Below are 24,338 nucleotides of genomic sequence, written 5' to 3' on the forward strand. Positions count from 1 at the left end.
GTGGAATAGCAACCTCAGGGTCTCCAGTTTACAATGTGGAATAGCAACCTCAGGGTCTCCAGTTTACAGTGTGGAATAGCAACCTCAGGGTCTTCAGTTTACAATGTGGAATAGCAACCTCAGGGTCTCCAGTTTACAGTGTGGAATAGCAACCTCAGGGTCTTCAGTTTACAGTGTGGACTCCCTAGTCCAGCAGAGAGCAGCTTCACTCCTGAATCCCGCAGGTCGTTGTCACTCAAGGTCCAGTTCTCTTAGGTGTGAGGAGTTTGAGTTGAGAACTGAGACAAGCGCTACACAGCATCTCTGTGAGGCTACACCTATAAGAAATATAAATAGGCCAAGCTTATCATTAACATGTCATTTATATTAACAACATGTAATTGTATACCTTTAGTAATACAAATGAATGGTTTCTTCTGTTCTTTGTCATATGTCTATTTTACGTATCGATGAACTTACAGAGCTGTTCTTGAGACATTCACTACTGGCAGCAGCCTCAGAAGACTCTCCTCTGATCTGGAGTATTTCTTCAGATCGAACACATCCAGCTCCTTCTTTGAAGTCAGTAACACAAAGACCAGAGCTGAACACTGTGCAGGGGAGAGTTCTGAGAGACTTCCTGACCTCCACTAGAGAATGGTCATTCAGCTCATTCAGTTAGTGTAACAGATTGACGCACCTCTCTGGATAGTGATTCTCCCTGATCTTTTTCTTGATGTACTTGACTGTTACCTCATTTCTCTGTGACTTGTTTCCTGTTTGTGTCAGTAGCCCTCATAGAAGAGTCTTATTGGACTCCAGAGAGAGGCCCAGAAGGAAGCGGAGGAACAGGGTCAGGTGTCCATTCTCACTCTGTAAGGCCTTGTGCACTGCACTCTTGTGGAGGTTGGTTGTAGGATTTTCATTGAACATCTTCAGAATTTTTTGTGAGGTTGGTTTATTTTTTGTCATCAGATTAACATCGCTGTTGTTAAATGAGAGAAATCAATCAATCAATCAATTTTATTTTATATAGCCCTTCTTACATCAGCTAATATCTCGAAGTGCTGTACAGAAACCCAGCCTAAAACCCCAAACAGCTAGTAATGCAGGTGTAGAAGCACGGTGGCTAGGAAAAACTCCCTAGAAAGGCAAAACCTAGGAAGAAACCTAGAGAGGAACCAGGCTATGAGGGGTGGCCAGTCCTCTTCTGGCTGTGCCGGGTGGAGATTATAACAGAACCATGCCAAGATGTTCAAAAATGTTCATAAGTGACAAGCATGGTCAAATAATAATCAGGAATAAATCTCAGTTGGCTTTTCATAGCCGATCATTAGAGTTTAAAACAGCAGGTCTGGGATAGGTAGGGGTTCCATAACCGCAGGCAGAACAGTTTAAACTGGAATAGCAGCAAGGCCAGGCGGACTGGGGATAGCAAGGAGTCACCACGGCCGGTAGTCCCGACGTATGGTCCTAGGGCTCAGGTCTCTCAGTTGGCTTTTCATAGCCGATCATTTAGAGTTGAAAACAGCAGGTCTGGGACAGGTAGGGGTTTCGTAACAGAAACACATACAGAGCGGCAAGGAAGTCCTGAATGGTCAGATGCACAAAGCAGTACACCTTTTCCTAGTACAGCCCACACTCATCTCTGAAGATCTGAGTGCACAATCCTGAGTATAGTGATGCTTCACTGATGTCGATATCACACTTAGTCAGGTCTTCCTTATAGAAAACCAGATTGCCTTTTTCAAGCTGTTCAAAAGCCAGTTTTCCCAGTGCCAGAATGCTCTCTTTATTCCAGCGTAGATCAGTCTCACCTTCCCTTTGATACTTCACATTTGTCTATTTGGACTGACATTCTTGGGTATCTTTTCTATCTTATCTGTATTGAACATGTGCTCAATGACTGTAGCAGAAATCCAACACAGCACTGGTATGTGGCTTCAGGAATGTGACCGTAAAAGTGAAAAAGAAAAAATGTACTGATTGAAAGTATGAGGGGATATCAGTGAACAAATGCCGCGGTCAAGGCTACGATGGTGCCAGTGCAATGAGTGGAGCTTACTCAGGTGTTCAAAAGCGCATGTCAGACCGAGAGCCTAATGCTTATTAGGTAGTTCTTTATGAGTTTTAGTTTAGAAAACGATCTCTCCGCAGAAGCAACAGTTACAGGATGGTAAAACCAGCTTGATTGCCATAGCAACATCAGGGAAACTGGGCAGAAGGGAGTTGTGCTTCAAATATTCTCCTTAATTGCCGGCCTCAACATGTTACGGAATGAGATTAACTGTTGTTACGGATACAGGTATCCTGTATGTGTTTTTGTGTTTTTCCTCTCCTCCTGCCCTATTCACAGGTGTCCTTTGTGTTCCTGATTGGAGGTCGTTGGTGTGTCCCACCTGTCAGTCATCAGTTAATCTGCTGATTGCTGAGGTGGACCAATCAGTGGACATTTCTCCTGATTGCACCACCTGTTTCTGTTTTCTTACCCAATCATATCACACATCCCCTTGTGTTAAAAGCTAGTCAGTTGTGTTTGCTGACAGACTCTTTTTGTTTGTGAGTATGTATACGGTGGTGTCTTGTTTTTGTGTACTCAATCGTTAACTGTTTAGTCTGTATGGTACCTATATTGTTTGTTTGTTCCTGGGAAAAGGGGGATTTAGCAAGTCGCCCTTGGGCATACACTACCCGTAGGAAAACCTTGTCTAAACACACTAGTTAGACCTGAGTGGACCACCCACTGTATTTTTGTATGGTTAGCAGTAAGCTTAGTAGTTCTTGAGGCAGGCAAGATCAGTTTAGGGGTTTTTGACTTTAATGTTTCATTCCTTGGGTCCAACTCAGCCCCTTTTCCCCAAACCATTTACCGTGTGTTTTATAATAAACATTTTGTGTTTCACGGTAGCATTTGGTTGTTGGCGTATTTTGTTCTCACTGTTCCTTGGCAATAGCCTAATTTGCATGAGTTATGTTACGGGCCTCTTTTCCATCCACCCTAGACTTTTAAAGCCACAGGGTTCGTAACAACTGTATAGGAAGCTCTAGGGGCAGGTCGTCTGGATACTGGACAGCCAATAAATTGGCAGATGCAAAGAGATTATCATCTTTAGGGACTGTACGTTATTTATAATGAGGGAAACCTGGAGAAAATTGACCTTTTTAAATGAAAATGGATAGCCCTTCCTTCAGTAAAATATATTTATACACGACCCTCCCTGAACGCTTGAAAAAAATAATAAAAAATTACACTCCCCAATACCCAAAATAATAATTGAGGACATGCCTACCCTCACTCGTAGGACAGACCAGAGCCTACAGTATATACAGTTTTAGTGTTCTTCGTTTTGTAAGCATTACATGGCAAAGTGGCCTGAAGGTTGTAGATTTGCAGACCACAACAGACAAGGGTAGGGGTAATAAAAGCACTGTATGAATCTATCATTTTAGTCATGGAACACATGATCATCTTATGTATGAGGAAATTCAACACGATCTATTCTATAGTTCTGTGTAGTGCAAAAATACTCACCTAAAATCCTTTTACTCTCATAACTAGGTGGTTATATCTCATGGAAACACTTTCATCATGCTAATACACATCTATTTCGGACTCCTTCTGCTACTATCAAACTTTAGCAACAGACCTTTACAGTTGTTGCGACAGTACTTCCATAATGCTTTATTTTACTGGTCTAATTTAGCTGTTACTGGCTAGTATACTAGATAATATATACAGTGCCTTGCAAAAGTATTCATCCCCCTTGGCATTTTTCCTATTTATTTGCATTACAACCTGTAATTTAAATGGATTTTTATTTGGTTTTCATGTAATGGACATACACAAAAATAACTTGTTTCAAAAAATTCAAAAAAATAAATAACAAAAGTGGTGCGTGCATATGTATTCACCGCCTTTGCTATGAAGCCCCTAAATAAGATCTGGTGCAACCAATTACCTTCAGAAGTCACATAATTAGTTAAATAAAGTCCACCTGTGTGCAATCTAAGTGTCACATGATCTGTCACATGATCTCAGTATATATACACCTGTTCTGAAAGGCCCCAGAGTCTGCAACACCACTAAGCAAGGGGCACCACCAAGCAAGCGGCACCATGAAGACCAAGGAGCTCTCCAAACAGGTCAGGGACAAAGTTGTGGAGAAGTACAGATCAGGGTTGGGTCATAAAAAAATATCTGAATCTTTGAACATCACATGGAGCACCATTAAATCCATTATTAAAAAATAGAATGAATATGGCACCACAACAAACCTGCCAAGAGAGGGTCGCCCACCAAAACTCACAGACCAAGCAAGGAGGGCATTAATCAGAGAGACAACAAAGAGACCAAAGATAACCCTGAAGGCGCTGCAAAGCTCCACAGCGGAGATTGGAGTATCTGTCCATAGGACCACTTTAAGCCGTACACTCCACATAGCTTGGCTTTACGGAAGAGTGGCCAGAAAAAAGCCATTGCTTAAAGAGAAAAATAAGCAAACATGTTTGGTGTTCGCCAAAAGCCATGTGGGAGACTCCCCAAACATATGGAAGAAGGTACTCTGGTCAGATGAGACTAAAATTGAGCTTTTTGGCCATCAAGGAAAACGCTACGTCTGGCGCAAACCCAACACCTCTCATCACCCCGAGAACCCCATCCCCACAGTGAAGCATGGTGGTGGCAGCATCATGCTGTGGGGATGTTTTTCATCGGCAGGGACTGGGAAACTGGTCAGAATTGAAGGAATGATGGATGGCGCTAAATACAGGGAAATTCTTGAGAGAAACCTGTTTCAGTCTTCCAGAGATTTGAGACTGGGACGGAGGTTCACCTTCCAGCAGGACAATGACCCTAAGCATACTGCTAAAGCAACACTCGAGTGGTTTAAGGGGAAACATTTAAATGTCTTGGAATGGCCTAGTCAAAGCCCAGACCTCAATCCAATTGAGAATCTGTGGTATAACTTAAAGATTGCTGTACACCAGCGGAACCCATCCAACTTGAAGGAGCTGGAGCAGTTTTGTCTTGACGAATGGGCAGAAATCTCAATTTTAATTCCAGGTTGAATGGCAACAAAATAGGAAAAATGCCAAGGGGGGTGAATATACAAGCCACTGTATATCAATTATGTGGAAACAATTCTTACTTTCTGGTAGTAACTTTGAAGGATTCAACACAGTGTAATGTATTCTCTCTGTGATGCTAACAGTGACTCAGCTGTCAATCTAACTATTATGTCCAGTAAAGAAATACAACAAATCCAAAATGACACCCTACTCCCTATATAGTGCACTACAACTGACCAAGGCCCTATACAACCCATATAGTACATTACTTTTGACCAGAGCCCTATCTTGAAAAGTGGTGCACTATATATTAGGATTAAAGTGCCATGTGTTGAAAAGCAGTGGGAATAAGGTTACATTTCAGACACAAACATCTACTCACCTAAGAAATTGTAATTAGATAGTTTAACTTACCACTCTCCTCTCGGCTTCTGTGTGTATGGGAGAGATGGTGTCTCTGATCATTACACATCTTATTGTGTGTGTGTGTGTGCCTGTGCAATCTCGTGTGTGTGTTTATGTTCCCAATCATAGTCAGATGCAGGGTTTTTCCAGTGCCCCAAGACTGATGCAGGGTTTTTCCATCGCCCCCAAGACTGATGCAGGGTTTTTCCAGCGCCCCAAACACACACACACACACACCGACTGAACTATGCCTGCAGGTGGCGATGAAGTATCACCATGCAAATTCTCCGACTGTAAGGGATGATGAGCAATGCAAATCACTGACACAACACACACACACACACACACACACACACACACACAGGCAGGCAGTGGAAATAATTTATGAAAAGATCACCAGCGTTTTGCTGACGAAGGCATCTTGCTGCAGAAACTTTGGCGATTCACTTCCTGAACTGACTCATTTGAAATGGACTTGACCCCAACCCTGGTGGCTACATTCTTCTCTTATAGTCTAAATTGGAGCCCACCCCACCCTGATATGTAACACTGACACTCTTCTGTCACCTCTCTCTCCCTATCACCTCACCTCGCCTGTCACATCAACATATCCCAACCCCCGAGAGCCGTATCCTGGCAACAGCATAGCCATGGAGACCGGTGATGTCTTCGTAACCCTTGGAATCGCAAGAAATTATGTGTGTGTGTGTATTCTAACCATAGTTGTTCGTGCTAGTTATAATGCCGGTTGGAGCTGAAGAGTGGGAAAGGAGCAGGCTATCAGCTGTTAATCATCTGTCCTGACCTTCTGTGACCTTCCCTTTCTGCAGCCGGTGGAAAAACAAAATTTTCCCTTTGGGGATCAATGAAGTACAGTGATTGATTCATTCACTCTCTCTCTCTCTCTCTTGTTCTCTTCCTCTCTACTCCCTTATCAGATAGAAGAGCGTAGAAGAGAGCTTAGAAGAGAGCGTAGAAAATAGTTCATGTTCACAGGTTCAGTGTGTCAATAGTCAATACTGCTACATGACAGTCACCCGCTGTCATTATGGAACAGTTAGAATGATGTGCTCTGTACAGACCCTGGGTCCAAAGTCCCAGTCAGTGGACAGATAGCTAGCTAGCTTTATAGATATGGGCAGATATCCAAGCACAATGCTAGTGTGTTTCTGTTTAGCAACATCACAATGACAAAAGAGTTGGCCAAAGAAACAAAAAGAGACTGGGGCCCAACCAGGCGTTCATTAATAACAATACATAGGATTTCTATAGTGATTTTTCTAAAAGCCATGTCATGAAGCAGTCTTGCTTTTGATCTATCTCCTCCTTTCTCTTCCTCTCTGCTTGTGAAAGCATTGCATTCCTCACTTTGAGTGACAGGGCCTAATGGTTGCACCAGTTAATTGTGATGACACTACACAGACACACTTCCAATTCACACATGCGTATAATACACACTTGTACATGTGTGAAATAGGACAAATATAAACACCCACCTAATTATGAATTATTATTACACACACATTGTGACTAGAAGTGGATTGCATATAGAATGGCTACCTCCTCTCAGTAACTAGGTGTCCTAGATGGGTGTCTCTCTCTCCCCCACCCATCTCTCTTTCTGTCTATCTCTCCCCCACCCATCTCTCTCTCTGCCTTTCTGTCTCTCTCTCTCTCCCCCACCCATCTCTCTATCTGTCTCTCTCCCCCACCCATCTCTCTATCTGTCTCTCTCTCCCCCACCCATCTCTATTTCTGTCTCTCTCTCCCCCACCCATCTCTCTCTCTGCCTCTCTATCTGTCTCTCTCTCCCCCACCCATCTCTCTCTCTCTCTCCCCCACCCATCTCTATTTCTGTCTCTCTCTCCCCCACCCATCTCTCTATCTGTCTATCTCTCCCCCACCATCTCTCTCTCTGCCTCTCTATCTGTCTCTCTCTCCCCCACCCATCTCTCTCTCTGCCTCTCTATCTGTCTCTCTCTCCCCCACCCATCTCTCTCTGCCTCTCTATCTGTCTCTCTCTCCCCCACCCATCTCTCTGTCTCTCTCTCCCCCACCCATCTCTCTGTCTCTCTCCCCCACCCATCTCTCTCTCTGCCTCTCTATCTGTCTCTCTCTCCCCCACCCATCTCTCTGTCTCTCTCTCCCCCACCCATCTCTCTATCTGTCTCTCTCTCCCCCACCCATCTCTCTCTCTGCCTCTCTATCTGTCTCTCTCCCCCACCCATCTCTCTGTCTCTCTCTCCCCCACCCATCTCTCTCTCTGCCTCTTTGTCTCTCTCTCCCCCACCCATCTCTCTGTCTCTCTCTCCCCCACCCATCTCTCTATCTGTCTCTCTCCCCCACCCATCTCTCTCTCTGCCTCTCTATCTGTATCTCTCCCCCACCCATCTCTCTATCTGTCTCTCTCCCCCCACCCATCTCTCTCTCTGCCTCTCTATCTGTCTCTCTCCCCCACCCATCTCTCTATCTGTCTCTCTCCCCCCACCCATCTCTCTCTCTGCCTCTCTCTGTCTCTCTCCCCCACCCATCTCTCTATCTGTCTCTCTCCCCCCACCCATCTCTCTCTCTGCCTCTCTATCTGTCTCTCTCCCCCACCCATCTCTCTATCTGTCTCTCTCCCCCCACCCATCTCTCTCTCTGCCTCTCTATCTGTCTCTCTCTCTCTCTCTCTCTCCCCCACCCATCTCTCTCTCTATCTGTCTCTCTCTCCCCCACCCATCTCTCTATCTGTCTCTCTCTCCCCCACCCATCTCTCTCTCTCTGCCTTTCTATCTGTCTCTCTCTCCCTCTCTTTCTTTCTCTCTCCGACTCACGTTTTGTCCTTCCAATTCAGACACTCTTTCACGTGGTGTATCTTTCCCTCTTTCTTCTATTCTCTCTCTTTCGCTCTGTCTTTTAATACCTTCATCTTTGTGACCTGCAGTAGCAGTCTGTGCTTGGTCGTGTCAACAAAGATTAAAACACAAACCTCACTTTCCAGCTTAAAATGTCTCTACTCTATACCTTTTCGGTAGCACAACAGGCCAATACATTGTCAAGCGGGCGGTGACGTGTGTTGGGGAGCAGAGGACATAAGATCACTCCTAGTTGAGTACGGGTGAGCGAGGAAGCGAAGCACAGTGAAGCCTGTTACACAAACAAGAAAGAAACATAACAAATGAACATAATTCTTATTCACAACAGTTTATTTTTTATACATTACCATATACATACAGTACAGTACATTAGGCTCAATACATATCTATTGGCATATACATTGTTGTGGTTGTTGTTGTTGTACAATTTGTTGTGTGAGGCAGAGTGACATAGTTTTAGGCCATTACAGTGTCTTAGTGCAGTACAGGTTGGGTGTTCCAGAAAGCAGTGTCATTAAGTTAGCCAGCTAACTTTAAAAACAGTCAGATATATATGTCTTAATTTTTCTGGTTCATTTTGAAAGCTAAACTTGAATATCTGTTGTTGGTTGTCAAGTCAATTACACCATGCTAATTTCAAATCTATATTTCTAGAAAATAAGTTATTTTAGAATATTTAGGACAGTTAGCTGGCTAATTCATTGATCCTGATTTCTGGAACAGTCCCCAGGTGGATGTTTAAACTCTAGAAGTCGTCTTGTACAATAGAACACATGCACTGGCATCTACATACTTAGATAGTTAGATAGCACACAAGAATATGTCAAGCACCGTCACAACAGAGCAACACTTGCAGGGGTGATACTGTTAATGTCTTGGCTTGGAACACTCTACGGGTATGTAGTGGTCAGGGTTGGGGTCAATTCCAATTCAATTCAGTCAATTAAGGAAGTAAACTGAAATTCCAAGTCCAATTTTCCTCAATGCTTCTTTATGACATAATTCAGTCTGAATTGACTGAATTTAAATGGATTTGAGCCCAACCCTGCTAGTGGTCAGGGTCTGACTAGAACTCATCACAGCTCTACTGGAAGCACTGCTAATAGAAGTACTGTACTACTAAAGTACTACTTTGTATTTACACATATTTACAGTCACAAATGGAGATTGTGTGTGTGTGTGTCTGTCCAAGACTAACGACAGAAACTGTGAAGAGAAGACGCCATATAATGTAGTTGTAACATACTGTACTTCAACCAACTACAGCGGATGCCCTGATGGTTAATATGATACTATCTTTTAAACTTCTCATTTCATTCACAACACAAGGTCATGTCCCCAACTATTTTCAGTCAGCATTAAAATAACTTAAATATGATTGTCTACAAACATGGATAAACTAAAGATTGTCATTGTGGCAACTTTAAGTATGTTGTTCCATCTCAGGAAGGGGGGGGAGATAGGAGAGGATGATAGATGTGGTCTATATGACTTGGCAGCAGCTGTGAGGTGAAGGGGGACAGAGCAGACCCTCTTTGGGGCTCCTGTGTATATTGACTGACATAGTCTTATCACTGAGAGGCATCTGTAGCACTCTGTTCTTCAGGTTCCGGTGGTGCTCCCTGGCCAGGTCCAGCTCACTCAGCCTCAGTGTACCCAAGGACGGGGCCTCGAACTGTGGGTCGGAGAGATGGTCAAGGGGGTGGTGCTGGAGGTGGTGGGTCCCTCCGGGCGACGGACCCCCCAGGAGAGAGACCTTATCCAGGCTGCCTGTAGAACCCCCCATACACATCCTCCACACTGGCTGGTCCTGGTGGTCCAAGCTCCCCCCCCTTACCCCTCCTCCCCCACCTGTCAGGCTGTGGAACTGGGAACTCAGGCATAGGCTCATCAGCTTCAGGCTCTCCACCAATCCGCTGGCTGCTTTGGCCGAGCCACACACCCCTAGTCCCGCCCCCATACCTGAGCCATCAGCAGAGGGGCTTTCTCTTCCTCTGTCTCCCCCACTCCCCCCTCTGTCTCCCCCACTCCCCCCTCTGTCTCCCCCACCACAGGCAAAGCTAGGTCTTCCTTGTCTTGGTCCTGTCGTGTCCCTGTCCGGTCTCCGCTGGCCCAGCTGGCTCACAGAGTCATTGTCATCTCTCCTCTCTGAGGTGGGAGACGCCATGGCAACCATTGCCACCTTGGTAACCGTTGCTGGAGACGACACACCTGACAACGTCAACAACCCAGTGTGGAGGCTGAGGAAAGCTTGTTCTGGCTTGAACCCACACTTCTTTCCTTCTATCTTTCCTTCCTTCTTCTCCTTGTCATCCTTCTCTACTTTCTCCTCCTCCTCCTCTTCCTCCACCTCCTCTTCCTCATCTCCTTCCTCCTCGTGTATCTGGTTGAGGACAGGTGCGCTCTTACGAGAAGTCAGTCGGTTAGAGACAGAGGAAGGGGAGGAAGAGGATGATGAAGATGAGGCAACGTTATGCCGGAGAACCACCTGAGAAGGGAGAACCGAGGGAGACGAATCCTCCTCTTCTTCCTCCTCATCTTCCTCCTCCTCATCTAGGCTGAAGAGGCTGGGGCTCCCTGGTTTAGAGGGGGTGGGCGAGGCCAGGGAGCCTAGCCTGAGGGGGATGGAGTGGGGCTTGACTGGAGGCCGGAGGCCCCTGTCCTGGTGCTCTCTGGATGAACCGACAGGAGGGAGTGTTGAAGGGAGTGCTTTGTGTGTAGTGTGTGTGTCATCAGCCTGGAGGGTCAGAGTGTGTGTGGGGTGTGTGTTATTGTCCAACCGTCTGTGGTTGAGTTCCAGTAGGGATGTTTTGGGTCGGGGTCCGTGGTGGACCAGGCTCTCAGCACTGCGGGCGGGGGACTGGGGGCCCCCTGGGTGGGAGATGGGGGTACCACCCAAACCGTCCCCCATGTCCTGGTGCACGTCCACTCTGGTAGGCCAAGACTGCCTGGAGAGGGTTAAGCAGAGAGAGGGAGCAGAGAGTTTTAACAACATAGAGGAAGGTTGGTATAACTTTTCTGTTTAGTTTGTTTGATTCGTTTTTGATTAGTTTAGTTTGTTAAATGAAGAATAAAGAAATACAGAATGTCCCCTTTAAGCTCATTGCTCTGTCCTTACATCCCCTAACACACAGCACACTGGGAAAGGAAGCACTGGTTAACATCTCTCCCTCCCTCCTCCCTTCCTCTCCCTCTCTCCACTTGTTTATTTGTTTATTTACTGTGGCAGCTACCTCCCTCTCTCCCTCTTTCCCTCTCTGTCTCACCCCCCCCCCCCCCCCCCACTTGGGCTGAGTGCAATGCAGACTGACAGAAACAGAGCCCACAACATTCTGCCCTTAGTCTGAGTGTGTGCATGCGTGTGTGAGTGTGTATGTGTTCATATTTACTGTACCTGAACTGGGCCTTGTGGCTGGGGCTGGACCATGTGTGGTTGTTCTGCTCTCTCTCCTGTTTCTCCCTCAGTATCCTCTCTGCTAGCAGGAAATATGTAGCTGTGATGTGGTTATACTGGTCAGACTCCAAGGCTCTAGAGAGAGAGGGGGAGTGAGCGGGAAAGAGAATGAGAAAGAGAGAGAGAGAGAGCGAGAGAGAGAGAGAGGACAAGTTTAGAACATACATCAGAACATACTTAACATACTAGATTACCATAACTACGAGCTATCCTCCCCAATCACACACACACACACACAAGCAGAATCCGACAAGCAGAACAGAAACAGCGATGACTGCTGTGAGTCCAACTGAGAATACAGGGGCAGGGAATCCATTTAACGCAACACCAGCTGCAGAGCAGGCTCTCAGAGGGCTGCTAATGACAAATAAACTGATGACGACAGTGGGGAAGCAATTTAGCGTCACGCCAGCTGGCAAAGTGATGCGAGAGGACAGCGATACAGGACAGTCACTAATAATGATCATTACCACCTAATGACAGGACTGTGTGAACAGAAATGGAAGGAGAGGCCTTCATAGAATTAGAGTACGTTCATTGTGTGTGTGTGTGTGAGAGTGTGTGCAAGTGTGTGTGTCTTACTCTGTGACGGTGTCCCTGTCTGCAATGCCACCTAGTGCCATTCGTTGAATGATACTGCTGTGCTCCTCCTCTGATAGGCTCCTGTATGACACCAGGGGCGTGGTCAGCTTGGTGGCAGGGGAGGGATCAACTCCCTGCAGCCAATCATGGCCCTGGATCAGCTCCACAGTGGCCCGCCTCTTAGGGTCTCTCTGCAGCATACAGTCAATCAGACTAGAGAGAGAGAAGGAGAGATGGAAAGATAGAGAGAGGAGAGAGAAGGAGTGAGGGAGATGAAGGTACAGTTAATTAATTATGGTAATTTAATTATTACATTTTGGTTACCATAGTAACTATAGAGGTTAAATAAAATCTTAATACAAGGCTTAAAGTGGAACTGACAGCATTTTAATTACTTTGCAGATATGAAACAAACAGACAATCATAATATCAGTAAAAAATATCAAATTCCCAGTTTATGCTTCAAAACCAACTTTATAAGAGGTTTTAAAAATAGGTTCTATTTGACTCAAAATTCCATGACGTACAATAAGGCATTGTTGGCAGAATAGATGGATGCAGTTCAATGCATGAATAATATATTTCACCAATACATTCCTTGGTAGTCCCAAAAATATTGATATCAGGTTGTAAATCACAACTGGCCTGGTACATTGTTTGCTGCCTCCACCCATTGCACTGTTTCAGTTTCAATGACTCAATATTTTGAACAAAAACAAACAACTGTAACTAAGGCTGGGAATGTCAATACAATCAAACTAGCAAGGGCAATGATCACAAGTCAGTCATAACGTGGCTAATAGGCTAGCGCACATGTGTCAAACACAAGAGAATATAAATGAGTCAACATTTGAGTCATCTACTTTATGAAATTACAGCCTGAAGCGCTCACATCGGTGAATTCAACTTCATTTGAGCTGCTTTCGTGTGTCCCGTTTACAGCGCGCAGCAGAGGGAAAGTGTACAGACACATGCCACAGTCCTATCTAGGCTACTAAAATGTTGCAGTCTGGCTTTGGTTTTTAAAGCTTGACAATGAATAACCAAATAACAAAACCTGCAACAAAACACCATGCAAAGGAGAAACATGTAGGCCTATTACAGCAACATTTGAGCAGTAGGCTAGGCTGGCAACTAAAATACATTTTGAGTGCACCATACAGCAATGTTGCATTCAACCACACCGGTGATCCATGCAGTGCAAAAAAGTAAAAACATGTTTTAAGTTTAAATGTTACAACAACCTACTGCTACGTTTTTGTTATTTGGAGTTAAATACTTTTTGATTAGGGTCGCACCATATTATGCACATCTGCAAGCATAGCAGCAAAGGCTGGACAAACATTATTTAGCTCTTCTTTTGATTTAATATGTTAAAATGCTATATACAGCATCATATAGGTGCACTGATTGAGTTTGACACCCCTGGGCTAGCGTATCTATTTATGTAGCTAGCTATTTATTTAGCAAGCTAAAAACATGGAGCCTAATGATATCTAGCTGCTGGGAGGATGTCATGTCATTGGAGAGTGGGTGAGTGACCGACTTTTTCCCCTCATATCGTTTTTCGGTAGCTACAGCTAGAGATGCAGGTTAGCTAGCAAGAAATGTGAATCATTTTGCTAGCTAGCTATGCTGAACTTGAACGACTGTTATCCACATTTAGCATATCTCTTAGTTGTCAATCAAATGTATTTGGCATGGATCAAATGGGTGGGCAGGCAAGTTCCCATTCAGTTGTCAAAACGTGGGTTGGGACAATCATGCATTGGCAGGCAAGCTGCAGAAGGACGAGCAGGCTACAATTCCCCATAGTTTATCAGTGCAATTTTGACGACCAACTAGCTGAAGCAGTTTGAGAGGGTTTATCTAATGTTCCCTCATTATATTTTAGTTCATCTCACTCTGGCTAGTTTTAGTTGTTGATCTTGGTGTTGTTGATGTGCATAGGTAACTGAGGGAGAGATAGCCTACCTTTACATGGTTGTTTGATCGAATAGGACTGTGAGTTCCCAAATGTAAGAGGACTCCTGTGGTATTTACATATTTGCAGAAATCCATTTAGGTGTATTTTGTGGCTTTTGGCAAATGCGTTCTAATGATCTAAAGTCGCGCTGTTGCTACTGCCTGTAAACACACAGTCCAGTTCAAAGTGAATGATGGCCAGAGTGGCAAATGGCTTATTTGCATATAGGCCTACTGTAGCTCTGATTGGCTGTGGCGCACCGGTCTGCGTAGACTCCGGTCCTGGACAAGACAATTGTTTTTATTAAGTTTTATTTACTGCAGTGTCTATTAATTGTCCAAACGCACGGCTGCTTTCCCACTCTATATTGCTATGAATTTTCACAAATGCCTTACTATAAATCATTCCCAAACATTAATTTATGAAAACTTGAAAATTACCATATCTAAGTGCTCACTTGTCCGAAAAATATATTTTTTAAAAGGTGTCATATTCTTCGTGGGGATTTGAGTAAGATTTCATGTTGCTAAAAAGCTGTCAGTTCCACTTTAATAAATAGAGGCTTTGCATCTCGAATATGACTTCCCTGATAAGGCTAGGCTAGCCTCCATGGTGATGGTGTGATATGTATAATGGGGGCTAGCCTAGTCAGAAACCATCTGAACACACACACACACACACACACACACACACACACACACACACATACACACACACTGCAGAGAGCTGAGGTTCAATACAGCAGCAGCAGCAGCAGCAGCAGAACAATGTTAAAAATAGATTAGCCTGATGTTTTAATGGAAGCATCAGAGATACACTCAACTTAACACAGCATTGGGGCTGGGGCTGGGGCTGGGGCTGGGACTGGGACTGGGATACTACTGCAGAGGCGTGACCAGGAGAGGAGAGATACTGTCTTTTTACACTATGCCTCTCTCTCCACGATCCCTCTCTCCTCTCGTCCCCTCTGCTCTCCTCTCCACTCTTGCTCTTCACACATCTATAGGCATGAAATATGCAGCAGCTACAGAGTACTTTCAAATGGAGTGCGTCTGTATGTGCATGTGTGACTCACTCTCTGCAGGCTGAGGAGATGTGTGATGGTACTGTGTATTTACAGTCCATGATCATGGTGAGGGTCTCACTGTCATTGGCCTCCTGAAAGGGTGGATGGCCACACACCAACATGAACAGAATCACCCCAGACTCCAGATATCTACAGAGAGAGAGAGAGAGAGAGAGAGAGAGAGAGAGAGAGAGAGAGAGAGAGAGAGAGAGAGAGAGAGAGAGAGAGAGAGAGAGAGAGAGAGAGAGAGAGAGAGAGAGAGAGAGAGAGAGAGAGAGAGAGAGAGAGAGAGAGAGAGAGAGAGAGAGAGAGGAGAGAGAGAGAGAGAGAGAGAGAGAGAGAGAGAGAGAGAGAGAGAGAGAGAGAGAGAGAGAGAGATTAGCCCCTCTTATTGGTCCTTCATATACCTGGTGAAAGGTGTATAGCTACAGTAGATCATTTCACTTGTGAAACAGAGAATGAAAAACAGAGAAACAGAAAGAGAGCGGGAAAGAACGAGTGAGAGTAAGAAAGGCAGAGAGAGAAAAGAGAGAGAGACATGGTATTGTATGTTTTTTCCGCTTCATGATAATTTCACTGACCTACATAAGAACAACCTGCTCCCATTCAGAAGAAGCGTGAATCATCTGACCAGGACACTTCCATAAATACACACACTGGCCTAGGTCATCTGCCTGACCACACACACACACAGAGACACACACACATTAACGTTCCGCTCATGCATGGACCCATGCATGGATACACGCCCGCACACATAAGAACAACACACATGCAGGCACACACACACACACACACACACACAAAAAGTGGGTTTATGTTCATCCTTCAATGCCTCTAACACACATCTTCTTACAGTATATGGAACAGTTCTCTTAATCAGAACGACCATTAACAGAACAACTATCTCCACACACACACACACACATACACACACACTGCAGTAAGAGAGGACAACAAACATTGCTATCGCCTGTTTTCACGTCACCAGGTATTGTTGCAACCGTGAACCCAATCCCTCATTATCTTGTCATAGGGCAAACAACTTCCTGGATAACTTTATTTATAAACCAGCTGGCTGAGAGTTTCTTGGATCCATATTTAAAGAGAGCTTGTCACAGTGTCTCTCTTATAAGCTGTAGATCTGCTATTAGTGAGACAGCTGTGTGATGTAACACCCTCTGCATCCTCTATTACAGGCCTGGTGTTAAGATACAACCCTCTCTGCATAACAATCAGTGCCCCTACCATTTCCTTTGGCATCACTCACCCTCGGCCAGATGGGCTACATTCAGCAATCACAGCATTGGTGAGTGATATCAACAGCACACACACACACACACATAAACACACACCCATACCCCACACACACACACACAACAAGAGGCGTCAGCAACTATAAACACAAATCGGATCATCTGCTCAGCACAAAAGAGAAGGATAAAATAGAGCGCAAGATAGAAAAGAGAGGAGAAAATTGGCCCTACGTCTCCACTCAGTCAGAAAAATGTAAAATGCTCCCTCTCTTTCTTCCTTTCTGGGTCTGAAGCCTTGGCCTCTGGGTGTAGGGGATGAATACTGATTCCCCTTGTCTCTCTCACTCTCTTTCTCCCCCTTTCAGTCTCTTCCCCCTCCCCCTCTTCTTTTCCCTCTTCTTTTTCATTTTTATTTCCATTACTTTTTCATTTAGTCCCCCTGTGAGGTGTCGCTACACCAGACGTGCTAGGAGAAACACATTATGGTGTAGTATTGATATTAGATTTGGGAGTTGTTATCTACCTCTTCTCCATTCAGAAGATAATAGCTACAGAGTGAGATATAGGGCGGATGGTAGCCTAGCGGTTAGAGAGGCGTGTGAGCAACCAGAGGGTTGGACAGTTTCGAATCCCGGGTCCGACGGGAAAAGTCTGGTGGGAAGTGAGCTGGCAACCGGAGGGTTGCTGGTATCAACTCCTAGATGCCATTGCCTGCCATTGTTCCCTTGAGCAAGGCACTTAGCCTCCCCGCACCTCTCAAAAAACTGTATATGGATCAGGGGTTGGAACTGGTTCAGGGAACAAAACAAAAACTACACTTGTCTGTCCAATGCATGTAAATAGCTGCCCGCTCCATAGCAAGCTGCTCTATCCGCACTGATTGGTGTAGTTATTTAATGTCAAGATAAATGTAAAAAAAATATATTTCAGAGGTATAAAAAGGAACAGAAAGGAACGATATAAACTGTTCCTTGTTTTTGGTTTCGAACCGGTTCAGAACTGTATTTTGCTGGTCGGAACAGCGGAATGGAACGAAAAAAAGTATGGTTCTGTTCCAACCCCTGCATGTTTATGTATGTGTGTCTTTCGGAGGGGTTGAGTTAAAAGCAAAACTAAAATGTAGGTTGGACCTTGTGTGCAATTGACCAATAAAGTGATCTTAACCTTAATTTCTTAATACTATAACCAGCTAAGGCGCTAACCTCTGCAACACATTTTACATTTACATTTTAGTCATTTAGCAGACGCTCTTAACCAGAGCGACTTACAGGAGCAATTAGGGTTAAGTGCCTTGCTCAAGGGCACATTTACGTCATTTAGCAGACGCTCTTATCCAGAACGACTCACCAATTGGTGCGTTCACCCTATACAACACCTCTGTCGTTAGTAGTCTGATAGCTGTGAAAGTGTCCCAGTTTGTCTGCCAAGCAGGGTTGGGGTCCATTCTATTGGGACCAATTCAGTCAATGCAGGAAGAAAACTGAAATTCCAATTCCACATTTTCAATTAGAAAAAAAATTGTATTGGAATTTCAGTATACTTCCTAACTGTATTGACTTTGAAATGGAATTGACCCAAAAGCCAACTGTATGTAAGGGTCATTATTAGCCTGGTTTGTTAGAGGATCTAGCAGTTCACCTGGGACAGATGGAGGACTGTATGCACTGTTCCCACTAGGAAGAACACACACTGGACTATGGATTCTGGAGAGTACAACACACACACACTTGCACACATACACACATACACACAAAGAAAGACAGAGAAAGAGCGAGAGAGAGAGAAAGAGCGAGAGAGAGAGCGAGAGAGCGAGAGAGCGAGAGAGCGAGAGCGAGAGCGAGAGCGAGAGAGAGAGAGAGAGAGAGAGAGAGAGAGAGAGAGAGAGAGAGAGAGAGAGAGAGAGAGAGAGAGAGATCACAGCACCACACAGAAAAGGCAGTCTGTCTCAAATCTATCTGAAGTAAAGATTGCAATATCAACCTGCCACTGTTGATAAATCACAATAAGCCAGTCTGAAATCAGTCCTGTCACACGTACATACTCCTACACACACCCTCCCTCCCCCTACCCCCAACACAAACACAGTTCCCCCAAAAGACACTCACCCACAGCAGGCGCGTCATATTCATCTCCCAGCAGTATCTCTGGAGCAGAGTAGGCCAGAGAGCCACAGGATGTGGCCAGGTTCTCCCCTGGCTGGAACTTGTTGCTGAAGCCAAAGTCAGTGAGCTTGACCAGGCCCTGCTTCTCAAAGAACACCACGTTCTCTGGCTTCAGGTCACGGTGCACCACGTGGAGCTGGTGGCAGTAGGAGATGGCATGGACGATCTGGGCAAAGTAACGCTTCGCCACCTGGAGGGAGGATAGAATATATGCTTTAGTGATGATGATCATTATATTATGTTTTTATGGGTAGGGTGTTTACAATGCTGCTGTAGTCCTTTTTGATGACACACAAATGAATGATAGCAGGCACGGAAACAGGCAAGCACACAAACATGTGAGCACACACACACACACCCCTCCCCTCACCACCAAACACACACACTCCTCCACCCACCACACACCACACACCTCCTCTGTGAGTCCTCCGTCGTGCTTCATGATGCAGTCGTACATGTCCCCTCCATCACCCAGCTCCAGGATTAGGTAGAGCTTGGTCTGCGTGTCGATGACCTCATACAGACGCACCACGTTGGGGTGTTGCACCAGCTTCATACACCTGACCTCCTGGAACAGGTGAGCTCTGGCCACTGGGTCCAGCCTGGACTTATCGATCACCTTCACGGCTACCTGGAGTGGTAATTATTATTATTATCATGGTCATCATCATCATCATCGCTGTCATCAGCAGCAGTGGCTTCATCATGTTCTTCATCAGAATCATCATCATCCTCATAATTCTCCTAGAACAGATAGCCTATGACTACAAGGTCCAGTCTGAACTTAAGTGTCACCTTGATATGGAATAATAATTACAGGATTGCTTGCCAATCAATTACTTTACATTAATCAATCAATTAACTGCCAGGTGAAAAATAAAAAAAACTGTAGTATTCCCTCCGGACCCCCAGAATTGCAGTATCTTCCCACAGGAAAGACCAGGTAGACAGACAAGCTACCTTTTCTCCCGTGAAGACGTGGCGTGCTAGTTTGACCACGGCAAAGTGTCCTCGTCCCAACGTCTTGTCCAGGTCGTAGAGCCCGGCTATCTTCCCATCGTGACCCCTCTTGAACCCTGCCATGGCTGCTGGGGATTGGGATGAAGTTTGCCCTATACGCTGATATAAGATCAGTTTAGCATTTTACCCCCTAATGGTGAAAGTCTGGATAGTGGGGAGGGTGAACTGATCCTAGATCTGTGCCTACGGGAGAGCTCTACCGCTGTATGATGAATTTGGCTTTAGATTCTGATCTTAGATCAGTCTTCTGCTAGTGAACTGGAACTCATGGTGCAGTCTGCGTTCCAGCCCTGTGAGAGAGAGAGAAAGTGGGGGTTGAGGGGGAGAGAGGGAGGAAGGGGGGTGGGAAGAGAGAGAAAGGAAGATAGGGGAGAAAGACAGGTAGAGTTGATAATATTCACACACATAGGAACCATTCCAACCACCATAGAAAGGGTTTAGGAACGCACACACACGCATGCACACACGCACGCACCTGTCTGATTATACAATACTTCCTCCAGATAGACGTAATGTTCCTCTTACGGGAATCACTGCTCTGGTGCCAAGAACCACAGAGACATGACCAAACTGTTTCCAAGAACATTCCTAAAAGGTGACTATTCAGGTGTGTCTGTCTGTGTGTGAGTATCCACCTTTTTGCTTTCACATTCTCAGATCAGTTCAGATTAAATGGACAAGGGAATAAAGGACATTTCTGACTACTGCACCCTAACCCTGCCCTGCCTAGGGCAAGGCTACCTCAACGTGAGGACACATTCCAACCAGCAATATGGCAGGCAGGGTGTTGTATAACTGTTCCAGTAGTGTGTATTGATTACCCTGTCAGCACAACTGTGACACACTGTACTATGAAGGGTCAAGGTCTATATTTCCAATAGACACTTCAACCACTCTCCACAATGTCAGCAAATCTATACTGAACAAAAATATAAATGCAACATGCAACAATTTCAAAGATTTTTCATTTAAGGAAATCAGTCAATTGAATTGATCCAGAGGATCCCAAACATGCTCAATGGGTGACATGTCTGCTGAGTATGCAGGCCATGGAAGAACTGGGACATCTTCAGCTTCCAGGAATTGTGAACATATCCTTCAAACTGGGGCCGTGCATTATCTTGCTGAAACATGAGGTGATGGCGGTGGATGAATGGCATGACAATGGGCCTCAGGATCTCGTCACGGTATCTCTGTGCACTGAAATTGCCATCGATAAAATGCAATTGTGTTTGTTTTCCGTAGCTTATGCTTGCCCATACCATAACCCCACCGCCACCATGGGGCACTCTGTTCACAACATTGACATCAGCAAACCGCTTGCCCACACGACACCATACACGTGGTTTGCGGTTCTGAGGACGGATGGACTTACTGCCAAATTCTCTAAAACGACGTTGGAGGCGGCTTATGTTAGAGAAATGAACATTCAATTATCTGGCAACAGCTCTGGTGGACATTCCTGCAATCAGCATGCCAATCGCACGCTCCCTCAAAACTTGAGACATCTGTGGCATTATGCTGTGTGACAAAACTGCACATTTTAGAGAGGCCTTTTATTTTCCCCAGCACAAGGTGCACCTGTGTAATGATCTTGCTGTTTAATCAGCTTCTTGATATGCCACACCTGTCAGGTGGATGGAGTATCTTGGCAAAGGAGAAATGCTCACTAACAGGGATGTAAACAAATGTGTGCACCTCATTTGAGAGAAATAAGCTTTTTGTGCTTATGGAATATTTCTGGGATCTTTTACTTCAGCTCATGAAACATGGGACCAACACTTTACATGTTGCGTTTATATTTTTTGTTCAGTGTATAATAACTGCATTATATCATTATTAATAATTATTTATAACTAATATTTAATAATTATTGTTATTGTTTTTCTTATTATTATTTAAGTAGGATATGGCAGAAGAAAATCGGTGACCCTGGACTGGTATTACAAAGCTGACAAACAACAACTGCAGAACCCAAGCTACTATTTTTGGAACACTAAATAATTGAGATAAGTGACTATATTTTGGGGACAAAATAGCTGGCCTCCCTGTAGGCTATCTGAGTGTGCCACTCTGCCAAGGGGTCTGGACCTTTATGGCACAGTGTTCATGCCAACACAGGACAGCGCCTGTGTCAACCCTTTCTTCCTCATCCAGAATGTGACAGGCTGTCAAAGCTATATGGTGAATGTTATTTGTTACCGACAAAGAAACCCGCAACGAAGATATATGGTGAATGTTATTTGTTACCGACAATGAAACCCGCAACGAAGCCATGGCGTTTCAATGCATTGGCGAGGTAGGCAAGCGCAGTGTTGATACACAAATAAAGGTACACTATCATTTTAACAGCCTACAGTATAGGCTGCTAGGCTTGTTCAGCCGATACAAACATAAGGTCGCCACTAAATGCAAATACATAAAAATCCTATAGGCTACCTGTGTGTGGACGGTTACGGTATTAAGTTGACTTACCGCGCTGCGGTGAGTTGCAATGTAGGCTATTCCTGACCTTCCCGCTGCGTTCATTCGTTATAGGTAATTAAATGCAGACTGCCTTGAAGAACAACCGTCTGCTATAGGCTACTAGGCTGTACAATATGCTATGATAACATCAGTCTTCAGCCTTGTCAATGGCATTAGGTTTAGTTAGATTGAGCACTGAAAATAACTGCGGCTATTTCAAAGCTTCTGTGTGTGAATCTGATAGAGCCAGCAATTCTCTCTCGCTCTCTTCTTCGGGGCGCATCGGTCCCAGTCATCTCTGACGTCAGAAGTACGTAAACCAGCAAACATCAACAACACATAAACCACACCAGATGTATTTCTGTTTTTAAATTGACACACACACACACGACATATCGAAGAAAAACTCGAGCACCCGCATATCAATGCAAATAACCACAAAATGGGAAACTACTAGCCCAAGACACTGTAATCATTGAAGAGGAGCTTTATGCCGGTGCAGTGTGTGAGTATGTGTAGAGAGAAAGAGCAGGGAGGAAGAAGTGTCATTCATTCAACATCTTCACTCCCAACATTCCAGTCCTGGCCATCATTGTGCCAGAGGAACCATGGTGATAAAGTCAACATTGCAGAGGAGCCTCACCTATGGGTTGGTCTTACTGGGACACTCCATGTCCTGTTCTGCTCTACTCACTCACTCACTCACTCACTCACTCACTCACTCACTCACTCACTCACTCACTCACTCACTCACACACACACTTTTAACTATCCTTGTGTAGACCTAAAATTGATATCCATTCAAAATCCTATTTTCCCTGACCCAAATCCTCCCCCTAATTGTAACCCTAAACCTAACTCCTAAATAGCCTTTGTCCTTGTGGAGACCTGGGAAATGTCCCCACAAAGGAGATTTCCTTTGTTTTACTATCCTTATTGGGACTTTTGGGGAAATCCAGTACCCACAAGGATAGTCATAAGTGCACGCGCACACACACGTTCTGCTGCTCTCTCTGTTCTATTCTCAACATAATAACAGATGTAGATGAATGACCTTTGGAGAAAACTAGGTGTTATTGCAACAACTTTATAGTTGTAATAACATTACTTTTTTTGTATTGGTCGAGTACACATATTTTGCAAATGTTATCACAGGTGCAGCGAAATTCCTATGTTCCTAGCTCCAACAGTGCAGTAATACCTAACAATACAAAACAATACACACAAATCCTAAAAATAAAGGAAATACAAACATTTTCAGATTTTCATGTAGATTTAAGTCCAAACTGTAACTCGGACACTCAGGAATATTCAGTTTTCTTGGTGAGCAACTCCAGTGTATATATGGCCTTGTGTTTTAGGTTATTGTCCTGCTGAAATGTGAATTCATCTCCCAGTGTCTGGTGGAAAGCAGACTGAACCAGGTTTATCTCTAAGATTTTGCCTGTGCTTTGCTCCATTCTGTTTCTTTTTTATCCTGAAAAACTCCCCAGTCCTTAACGATAACAAGCATACCCATAACATGTTGCAGCCACCACTGTGCTTGAAAATATGGAGAGTGGTACTCAGTAATGTGTTGTATTGGATTTGCCCCAAACATATCACTTTGTATTCAGGACAAAAAGTTTATTGCTTTGCCACATTTTTTGCAGTATTACTTTAGTGCCTTGTTGCAAACAGGATGCATGTTTTAGAATAGTTATATTCTGTAGAGGCTTCCTTTTTTTCACTATGTCAATTAGGTTAGTATTGTGGAGTAACTACAATGTTGTTGATCCATCCTCAGTTTTCTCCTTTCACAGCCATCAAACTAACTGTTTTAAAGTCACCATTGGCTTCATGGTGAAGTCTCTGAGCGGTTTCCTTCCTCTCGGGCAACTGAGTTAGGGAGGATGCCTGTATCTTTGTAGTGACTGGGTGTAATTAATAACTTCACCATGCTCAATGGGACATTCAAAGTCTGCGTTTATTATTTTTACCCATCTACCAATAGGTGCCCTTCTCTGCGAGGCATTGGTAAACCTCCCAGGTCTTTGTGGTTGAATCTGTTTGAAATT

General features: G+C 44.6%; 1 pseudogene across 1 annotated transcript; it reads right to left on the minus strand.

Annotated features, from left to right (window-relative positions):
- Positions 1-8,618: 8,618 nt before the first annotated feature.
- On the minus strand, positions 8,619-19,976 carry LOC311119351 (SNF-related serine/threonine-protein kinase-like; annotated as a pseudogene). The gene is made up of 7 exons: positions 19,756-19,976; positions 19,208-19,426; positions 18,739-18,985; positions 15,387-15,527; positions 12,346-12,558; positions 11,704-11,838; positions 8,619-11,257 (listed from the first exon to the last, which is right to left on the minus strand). The product of its transcript is annotated as an SNF-related serine/threonine-protein kinase-like (transcript).
- Between the last annotated feature and the right edge of the window lie 4,362 nt (positions 19,977-24,338).

This window comes from Coregonus lavaretus (genome assembly GCF_964263955.1).
Source record: "Coregonus lavaretus genome assembly, chromosome: 3".
In the NCBI taxonomy this organism is placed as follows: domain Eukaryota; kingdom Metazoa; phylum Chordata; class Actinopteri; order Salmoniformes; family Salmonidae; genus Coregonus; species Coregonus lavaretus.